This window comes from Heterocephalus glaber, unplaced genomic scaffold (assembly GCF_053883595.1).
Source record: "Heterocephalus glaber isolate CG9 unplaced genomic scaffold, H.glaber_assembly_v1.0 deba00001461, whole genome shotgun sequence".
NCBI classification, from domain to species: domain Eukaryota; kingdom Metazoa; phylum Chordata; class Mammalia; order Rodentia; family Bathyergidae; genus Heterocephalus; species Heterocephalus glaber.
Window position 1 is genome coordinate 45,106,037 of NW_028258308.1, and position 9,828 is coordinate 45,115,864.

At 41.3% G+C, this 9,828-nt stretch overlaps 1 pseudogene; it reads left to right on the forward strand.

Moving 5' to 3' along the window:
* The first annotated feature begins 6,914 nt into the window (after positions 1-6,914).
* LOC106010312 (zinc finger protein 354B-like) lies at positions 6,915-9,473 on the forward strand (annotated as a pseudogene).
* Positions 9,474-9,828: the final 355 nt, after the last annotated feature.

Genomic DNA, 9,828 nt, shown 5'->3' on the forward strand with positions numbered 1-9,828 from the left:
ATCAATAAATATAATACACTGTATTAACAGAGTCAAGGACAAAAACCATATGATCATCTCAGTAGATGCAGAAAAAGCATTTGACAAAATCCAGCACCCATTCATATAAGAACCCTACAGAAAATTGGAATAGAAGGTCTTTATCTTAACCTGATTAAGCCTATCTATGAAAAACCAACAGCCAACATCATACTAAATGGTCAAAAACTGAAAACTTTCACACCAAAATCAGGAACAAGACAAGGATACCCACTATCACCACTCCTGTTCAATATAGTTCTGGAAACATTAGCCACTGCAATTAGAAAAGAGAAAGAAATAAAAGGAATAAAGATAGGAAAAGAAGAAGGTAAACTGTCATTATTTGCTGACGATATGATACTTTACATAGAAGACCCACAAAACTCTGCCAAAAGACTTCTAGACTTAATTGACAGATTCAGTAGAGTAGCTGGACACAAGGTCACCACTCAAAAAACAATAGTCTTCTTGTACACAAATAACACACTCACTGAGAGAGAAATTAGGGAAACAATTCCTTTTACAATAGCATCCAAAAAAATGAAATATCTAGGAATCAATGTAACAAAGGAAGCAAAAGACCTCTACACTGAAAACTACAGCACTCTGAAAAAAGAGATTGAAGAGGGTACAAGAAAATGGAGACATCCATTGCTCCTCTTGGGTAGGAAGAACCAATATAGTGAAAAGGGCCATACTCCCAAAACTACTATATAGATTCAATGCAATGCCAATTGAAATTCCAACAATATCCTTCACAGAGCTAGAGAAAAGAATCCAAAAATTCATTTGGAACCAGAAGAGACCTAGAATTGCTAAAGAAATTCTAAGCAACAGAGACATGGCTGGGGGTATCACAATCCCCAACTTGAAACTATACTACAAAGCTACTGTGATAAAATCAGCATGGTACTGGCAAAGGAACAGACCTCAGGATCAGTGGAATAAATTAGAAGATGCAGAAACAACTCCAGACATGCTCAGCCACCTCATCTTTGACAAAGGAGCCAACCACCCTCATTGGAGGAAAGATAGCCTATTTAATAAAAGGTGTTGGAAAAACTGGCTTTCAACCTGCCAAAGATTGAAACTAGACCCATACCTATCACCATGCACTAAACTAAGATCAAAGTGGATTAAAGATATAAATATTAAGACAGAAACACTAAACTTGCTGGAAGATAAGTTGGATAGAACTCTTGAAGACATTGGCATAGGAAAAGACTTCATGAACAAAACTTCAGCAGCATGGGAACTAGCAGAAAGAATAAACAACTGGGATCTCATCTTATTAAAAAGCTTCTGCACTGCAAAAGAAACCACCAACAGAGCTAACAGACAACCTACAATATGGGAAAAAAATTTTAGCAGCTGTACCTCAGACAAAGGACTACTATCTAGAATATATAAAGAATTGCAAAAAATCAGACCCCCCAAATTCAAAGACCCAATTCAAACATGGGCATCTGAAATGAACAGACATTTCTCAGACAAAGAAGTAAAAGCAGCAAACAAATATATGAGAAAATGCTCAACATCACTCGTCATTTGAGAGATGCAGGTGAAAACAACACTGAGATTCCACCTCACCCCACAAAGAATGGCTGCTATCAAGAAATCAACAAATAACAAATGCTGGCAGGGTTGTGGGGAGAAAGGAACCCTTCTCCATTGCTGTTGGGAGTGCAGACTGGTGCAACCACTGTGGAAGTCAGTATGGAGATACCTCAAAGAACTAGGACTACAGGTCCCATTTGACCCAGCTATTCCCTTGCTGGGTATCTTCCCAAAAGAATTAAAAGAATCATACCACAGTGATATATGTGCACCCATGTTCATAGCAGCACAGTTTGTAATAGCTAAAGCTTGGAAGCAGCCCAAGTGCCCATCAACTGCAAACTGGATAAAGAAAATATGGTTTTTTAATAAAATGGAGTACTACTCAGCCATAAAGAATGAAAAACTAGAGTCATTTATAGCTAAATGGATGCATATCGAGGCCATACTCTTTTTTTTTTTTTTTTTTTTTTTGGTACCAGGGATGGAACTCAGGTCCTTGCACTTGCGCAGCAGGCAGTGAAACCACTGAGCTAAGTCCCCGGGCAATTAAAGGTTTCTACTTTTTTTTTTTTGGTACTAGGGTTCGAACTCGGGACCTTGTGTTGTGAGGCAGGCACAGTGCCACTGAGCTAAATCCCTGGCCCCCGAGGCCATACTCTTAAGTGAAATAAATAGGACACACAGGTGTAAATACCGAATACTTTCACTAGTGTGAGAAACTGATAGTGTAAACAAGGGTTAAAATGATTAAAATGAATAATTGATAATTTGAAATAGGAAAAATGGTCCAAAGACGAAGGAGTAAAGGGAGGGGAAGGGGAAAGGAAGAGAGAAAGGAAAATCTATGAGAAAAGAAAAAAAATGGAAATGAAATCTATGTAAATAGGGAAGGGCAGAGGGGGTGAAGGGTGCACAGGTAATGGGGAAAAAAAAATAAGAACCAAGATACATCATGTACAGGTACAAACACCCAATGATAAATGTAAACGAATTGTATACCTAAAGTGTACCAATAAAAGAACTAAAAAAAGAGAGAGGTGATGGGGATTTAGCTCAGTGATTCCGCCACCTGCCTTGCAAGTGCAAGGTCCCAAGTTTGATCCTCAGTACCAAAAAATTAATTAAATAAATAAATAAAAAGAGAGGTGATAGACTAAACTTTAATGTTTGTTTTAATTTCTATTATCATTATTGCATATTTGCAGTGTATAATGATTACATTCATCATAAGGAGTTTATACATGTACATAAGTTCAAAACGTTAATTGTAGCCCTGGGATTTAGCTCAGTGGTTTCTTTGCCGGCTGCGCAAGCGCAAGGACCCAAGTCTGATCCCCGGTACCAAAAAAACAGAACAAAAAAAAGTTAATTGTAGCAAATTATCAACATAATTAACTAGAAAATACAAATACTTCCTAGATTAAAAAAAAAATTTTATAAGTCAGCTACTCATAACAGGAAAAATGACCTTGTCCTGATCTATCTTACAGTGCTACCATGAGGGGGAAAAGGATTCCGTAAGCAGTTAATTGTCCCTCCATTAAATTCCTCCCAAATGCTATCATAATCTTGAGATCAGCCATTTTTTTTTAGTAGGCATTATTGATTACAACTGTGTGGCCTGGTTTCAGGGCAACATTTCTCCAGCTGACTCTTTGAGTATCTATAGCATTGAGAATAGTGTGCATCAAATCCTGATCCTACTTTTCTCAATAACTCATTGTTTTTCAAACATTGCCCCCTCAAAAGCACCATGTTTTACTGCACCACAACTGCCCTCATAAACATGGACACGTACCATGCAGGGCACGATGACACATACCTGTAACCCCAGCCCTCTGGGAGGCTGAAGCAGGAGAATCTGAAGTTCAAGACCAGCAAGGGAAACTTAGCAGCAACTTAAGGAAAACTTGTGCCAAATACAAAAGGAAGAAGGGAGAGGCTGAGCTCAGTGAGAAGGTTCGGGTTCCAGTCCCTGGTGCCTCAAAAAAGAAAAAGAAAAAAAAAAGAAGCAGAAATAATTGTTCAAATTATTCACCTAAGATTATCGTTATTACTTCGACTCTAAAGTTGGTATATTAAAGTGCCTAAGATGGGACTACTTTCTTGGAGAGAAAGTGTACGTGTGAGTTGGCAAATCAAGATAACATCCTAAAGATGCCATTTCTTTGGTGTCTAGATTTTACAGCTCCATCTCTTGATATTACAAGCTGAGGGTTCATAGTCAATCACCTAAGGCTACAGGGAGATCTCTTTAGCCCACAGGAACTCCACACCTTTCCTACTGAAAAACCACACTGAAAAATACAGTCTATTTTACAAACTTCCTATAGCCCATCGATAGAAAAGACTTGCACACCAGTACTGCAGAGCCATTAGCAATTTCTGTGCCTTTGTTCAAAATACAGGAGTGGGGGCTGGGGATTCAGCTCAGTGGTTCCGGTGCCTGCCTCGCAAGCACAAGGTCCTGAGTTCGATTCCCAGTACCGAAAACAAAACAAACACAGGAATGAGGCCATGTGCGCATGCACACACACACACACACACACACACACACACACATTAAAATGTTTCCTTTCTCCAGTACAGCGCATGTTCTTTTTTTGTTTTTTATTTTAAAAAAAAATTTTTGTACCTGGGATCGAACTCAGGACCTTGCACTTGCGAGGCAGGCGTGGTGCCACTGAGCTAAACCCCCAACCCCTACATGTTCCTTTTTAAAAACCCTGCTCTTCATTCAGCCTGCACTATTTCATCTTTTCACAAACTAAGAACAATAAAAACCCAGGCGTTTTTATGAACAACAGCAAGCAAAACAACACTGTTCCCCAGCCCTGCACCCCAGGTGTCATCTGTCTAGAAAGGTAGGGAACCACTTATAATGCCCATTATCACACTTCCTGACTTAGGTGTCCTACACTTACTGTGGCTTTTCTTTCCCCATCTCCTGGAAATGTTCTTTCCAGGGCATAGCGCAGTGGGAACAGGGCTTAGGGGACCCAAACCACACTGGCCCAGGTGCCACCCCCAACGCGTCCCTCCTGCAGCAGTTGAAGGGCCACAGAGCATGCGTGAGAGGGCGGGTCAACCGAACAAACTGGGGCGCTGATTGGGCTGGCGCAGAGCCATTGAGGGGCGTCCACTGACAACGTTCTTCAGCTCGTGGACTGGGCTGCTAGGGTCTGGGCTGCCCAGTGGCTGGGTAGAGAGCTTGCTGCCTTTCTTGATGTTTCCAAGGAAAGGAGACCATGGGAAGGGAGAAATCTGGAGAATGGAGTTTTAAACTCTCCTTGGGGTATTTCCATGATCCAAAAACGAAACCAACCACACAAAGCCGCTTTTCCTGGCGAAACACCTGATTCTGTGCCAAGGGCCAGTAGGGGCCTGGTGGTTCCAGCTGCGGAATGTGGCTGCATTTAAGTGTACATGTTCAAAGGAAGAAAATAAGCAATTAACAATTCAGTCTTTCTCTGAGTAATAACCCCCCAACTTTTCTTTTATGTGCTTCCTAGCTCTTTTTTCTTTCTTTCTTTTAAAGGACTAGTTTAATAATCACCAGATCAGATACCTGGCCAGGCACCGTGGTGCAAGCCTATACCACTTACCTTTCCAAATTACACTACCATCCCTTTCCAAATTCTTGGCCCACAAGATTATGGGCCAAGTGAATGCTTGTGATATGTAACTAAGTTTGACAGTTGTTTTTAATTCAATAATAGGTAAACCAGACCCCTTCTCCCATACACAAACACACAACCCTGATAAAAAGCACTGAGGAGCCTACCTGAGCCCATGAATTAAGCCACTAACCATCACTGATGGCTCAGAAACCTTCATCTCTCCTCTCTCCTGAGCTCTGGACCAGGCATTTATGAAGATGCTCTCCTCTAACTTTAAACACAATACAGACTACAGTGAATGCAATATCTCTATCTTTTAAACTTCTTTCCCCTTTAGTAATGCATTACCTCAGTGTCTTCCAACTCACCCTTGGAATAAGTTTTTACTTCTGTCTCTTATCTGGAGGTAGCCAATAGTTCACATCTTTTTTTTTTTTTTTTAGCATGTAGTATTTAATCATCCCATTACTATGTCTTTTTTGAGTTTTTTAATTAGTGTACATTGCAATACTAAGGGAAGCCAGTATGATTCAACACAATAATCCATGACGCTTTTATCATCCACCAACAAATTTTCTTTCCTGATTACCTTTCATCTAATATCATCTAATATCAAGAATTATGTTTTTACAGCAAAGACAGATGGATAGAAGGGGAAAATGAACTAGAAGTAAACTAGAATTTAACTAGGATTTAACTTTTTATTGGCTAATACCTCCCTTCTCCTCCCCTTCATTCCCTTCTATTCCTCTAATACTAGTGTGCCTTCTACTTCCTTGGGATTTTATTTGTTTACTTGCTTGCTTTTTTAAAACACAGGATCCTGTAGTGTAGTCAGGCTGGCCTTGAACTCACTATGTAGCCCAGGCTGGCCACAAACTCATAGCAATCCTTCTGCCTCAGACTCCTGAGTGTTGGGGTTACAGATGTGCACCACTCCTTGAGCCTCCCAGTATCTTTTTTGTCTTCTTCTTTCTACCTACTTTGCCACTGTCCAAGTTAGATTTACCATCCCTCAGAAGCAATCTGGCCATGCCTTCCCGAGGGGCTTCTGCTTTTCAGCTCTTCAAGCCATCTTCCACAGAAGGCCAAAGTGGACCCCAGGCTGAGGGTACCAGGCAGACAGAGTGCTGGATGCCAGGCTCAGCCATGACCCCACTGAGCCAGGCAGTGAGTGGCAGGCAGTCCAGTTCAGGTAGCCAGAGGGTACTGGCCATGAGACCCAGGCCTTTACAGCACAGGCAGTATTGCTGTCCCTGCATATGACCTCAGGATGCTTGGTCCTGGTTGGCATGGCTGGGCCTCTGCTGCCCCTCAGCCTCTGGCAGCCAGATGCAGGTCACCATGGACTTGGGATACAGAGGCTTTGCTCCCTCCAAGGCCTTTGGCAGGCAGCAGCCTAGGGCTAGCTTCCCAAGGAGCAGTGCTGGCTCTTTGCAGAGCCGGGATCAGAGCTCCTTGGGACTGCAGTCTCTGTGCCTGGTCCCCTCCAAGTCCTAGTGTCCCCACAGAGAGTTCTGGGAGCCCCCCCAAAGACCAGCTGGGGACCTCAGCTCACCCACATCTGTGGCAGAGGCTCTTGAAGGGACACGGAACTGCATGAGAATGGCCCAGGTAATTGAACAGAATTAAAGACTACACTCAAAAAGGAGTACAGGCTCAGGAGGATCTGCCCACTGAAAACCACAGGTGTCCGGGGTGATGAGCCAAGAAAGAGGACATGGCTACTAAGCAGAAGGAAGCAAGGTTTCAGGTGGCAGTGACCACTGAAGATGTGGCTGTGCTCTTTACTCAGGATGAGTGGTGGATGCTTTGTAGAGAAGCTTGTACTGGGAGGTGATGCTGGAGAACTACAGGCTTCACTAGGATTCCCCTTTACCAAACCAAAGGTGATCACCCTGTTCCTGAGAGAGGAAATCACCCATCTGTATGGAATTAGGCAGCTATGGGTTAACTGGATAACTATGCTCTTTGTAAAATGCACATTAGTAACCATGACAACATTTGTAATCTGTCACCAAAGGAGCTTAAGGGACTCAGAAAAGTCCTGCCAGTTTTTTGCACCCCCACCCCTGCCTTTGTGTAAATGCTGCTTGCTATATTCCCAGGGAAACTTCCATGAAATTAAGCCTCATAGCTATAAAAAGAGGTATATAAAGAAGCACAAACTTCTATTCAGGGCTCTTGAGACTGATAGGAGTCACTCATTGAGCCGCCAGCATTATTAAAGCCACTTTTTGTTCCTAACTCCATGTTTGAGTGCTCTGTCTGGGATTCCTGTGCAGTTTCCTGCTGCACTGCAGCAAGATCCTTGAAAGGTTAAGAAAGAAAACTCTGACACCCACTCTCTCAGATATAAGAGCTGTGTTCAAACCACAAAATCAACTCAAGCTAAAGACTCATCATTTCAGGGGCTAGGTGAGGAAGAGACTAAAAAGGATGAACCTTGGGACTTTATACTAGAAAAAACCCCTGCAGATCTGAAAACAGATTTGTTGTTGTTGTTTGGTTGGTTGGTTTTTTGGTACCGGAGATCAAACTAGGATCTTTTTGCTTGCCAGGCAGGCGGCGGAACCACTGAGCTAAACCCCTAGCCCTGTTGCTGTTTTTAAGACAGGATCTCACTTTGCAGTTCAGGCAGGCTTTGAATTCAGTATGTAACCCAGGCTTGCCTCAAACTTGCCACAGTCCTTGTGCCTCAGCCTCCCAACTGCTGGGATTATAGGTGTATCCTACTGTGCTTGGCTTGAAGACAAATTTTTAAAATGGACAAAAATGAAAGTTTGCAAATAATTTGAGTTACCCATATGAAAATCCTTGCTTTAGATGGATGCCATAACAGTTTTGAATGTGGCCAAAATGTCAGGCTGAAATTGGTTGTTAAGACACAAAGGATTGCTAGAGAAAAAATAACCTTAAAATATGAAGTACAATGAAATAGCTTCAAGCAGAATTCAAATTCATTTAACCAACCAAAAATCAAGTCAGCAGAAAAACATTATAAATGTAATACATGTGAAAAAGCTTTCCTTTGCAATTTATCCCTTCATAAACATGAGCAAAACCATAGTAGAGAAAAATCATTCAAGTGGAGGGAATGTTCAAAAGTCTTTAGCCAAAGTTCAGCTCTTATTCAACATCAACGAACTCATATTGGAGAGAAGCCCTACATATGTAAAGAAAGTGGCCTTCAGCCATAGTGCATCCCTTTGTAAGCACCTTAGAACACATACTGTGGAGAAATCCCATACATGTAAAGAATGTGGTAAACCCTTTAGCTGAAGATCTGGCCATTTTGGGTTTTTGTTTTGTTTTTTGTGATGAGGTCTTGCTTTGTAGTCCAGGCTTGCCTTGAACTCACTATATGGCCCAGGCTGGGCTCAAACTCCAGGCGCTCCTCATGCCTTAGCCTCCTGAGTGCTGGAATTACAGGCATGCACCATCACACTCAGCACAATCTGGCCATTTTATACAACAAAAAATCTGTGCTTGAGAAAATCCCCATAAATATAATCCAAGTAGAAAGCCACCCAGTTGTACCTCTTCCCTTCCAGGAGGTCAGGCTCAGAAAGAAGTCCTACTTATGTAATGGGTGTGGTAACACCTTTAAGTCCAGTTCATCCCTTCATTATCATCAGATAATTTATACCAGAGAAAAGCCCCACAGATGTAATCAGTGTGGAATAGGCTTCACTTCTATCTCACAACTTAACAGACACAAAATAATTCACATTGGAGAGAAATTGTATAATTATAATGAATGTGACAAAGCTTTAAATTCCCATTCAACCCTTATTCATGAGAGAATTCATACTGGAGAGAAACCATATAAATGCAAAGTGTAAGGAAAAGTCTTCACACTAAGTTCAGCTCCCACTCAACACCAGAGATTACATACCAGTGAAAGGCCCTATAAATAATAATGATTGTGGGAAAACATTCAGATGTAACTCATCCCTTAGTAATCATCAAAGAATTCATATTGGAGAGAAACCTTATCCATGTCCAGAATGGGAGATGTCATTTGGCCACAGTATTGGTTTTATTCAACATCAGAGGATTCATACAGGAGAGAAACCCTTCAAATGTAATACATGTGAGAAAATTTTTAGACAAAGCTCCTCACTTATTGCACATCAGAGAATTCATACTGGTTAGAAGCCCTATGAATGTAATGCAGGTGGAAAACTTTTCAGCCAGAAGTCATCCCCTACTAAACATTATAAAATTCATATTGAAGAGGACTCCCTGAAAACAGTTTTACTTGTGTGAAATCCTGAAACCAAAGCTTATCAGAGAATAAGTACTTGAGACTGATTTATTGAATGTGATGAATAGGAGGAAACTATTTTAAATTTAGTCATTAGATACTAATTTCCAAGGATAAGCCTTGTCTATGTAATGATTATGGTGAAAACTTTAATAGCTGTTAGTCACATTTTAAAACATCCTAAGGGAGAGGGATTTAGCTCAGTGGTTCTGCCGCCTGCCTCGCAAGCGCAAGGACCCAAGTTCAATCCCCAGTACCAAAAAAAAAAATCCTAAAAGAGACACCTCATAGTTTGAGGTATCAGTATTGGACATTGGTAAGACGAAAAGTGAGTTTTTTCTATCTTTATCAGCATTT